This window comes from Elephantulus edwardii, unplaced genomic scaffold, assembly GCF_000299155.1.
Source record: "Elephantulus edwardii isolate Elephantulus edwardi_28Jun2011 unplaced genomic scaffold, EleEdw1.0 scaffold00116, whole genome shotgun sequence".
Classification (NCBI taxonomy): Eukaryota; Metazoa; Chordata; class Mammalia; order Macroscelidea; family Macroscelididae; genus Elephantulus; species Elephantulus edwardii.
This window is the reverse complement of record NW_006399866.1, coordinates 7,727,241-7,727,838: the sequence shown is the minus strand read 5'-3', so window position 1 is coordinate 7,727,838 and position 598 is coordinate 7,727,241. Positions and strand designations below refer to the sequence as shown.

The following is a 598-nucleotide window of genomic DNA, read 5'->3' as shown; positions in this document are numbered from 1 at the left end:
TGCTGTTGCGAACAAAACTGCAATAAACATGAGTGTGTAAAATTATTTCTTTTCTATTGGTTTACTTAGTAAGTTCATATACATTGTTTTTCACATCGTATCTTTCCCATTTCCTTTACCCACCCCTCCCTCCATCCATCAAATTGTACAGCCCTATGATTTGATTGAACACACACACACACACACACACACACACACACACACACTCTCACCCTTCATCCATCCTCACTCCCTTAGTCCCCCTCTCCTTCCCTTGGATCCTCATACTTGTTCTACAATAATGTTCTTATACTGTATTTGTCCTTATGGGACTCAGTTCACTTAGCATAATGCTCTCCAGTACTGATCAAGTTAGGTAGTAATTTTACAAAATCATTGCTCTAAGCGTGCTGCGTAGTACTGCTTCATGTAAATGTACCATAATTTCTCAATCGATTCAACTGTAGTTGGACATTTGGGCTGTTTCCATGTTCTTGTGATGGTGAATAACGCTGCTTTTAACATTTGTCAATGTCAAGAAGACAAAGATTCTCACCACTGGACCAATTGGCAGCATCAGGATGGATGGTGAAGAGATTGAGATTGTACACAGCTTTAG

The 598-nt window shown here is 39.6% G+C and overlaps 1 protein-coding gene across 3 annotated transcripts in view; it reads left to right on the top strand.

Annotated features, from left to right (window-relative positions):
* PBX3 (pre-B-cell leukemia homeobox 3) overlaps positions 1 to 598 on the top strand; it is a 287,631-nt gene that overhangs the window by 41,546 nt on the left and 245,487 nt on the right. The gene's annotated exons all lie outside the window — the stretch shown is intronic.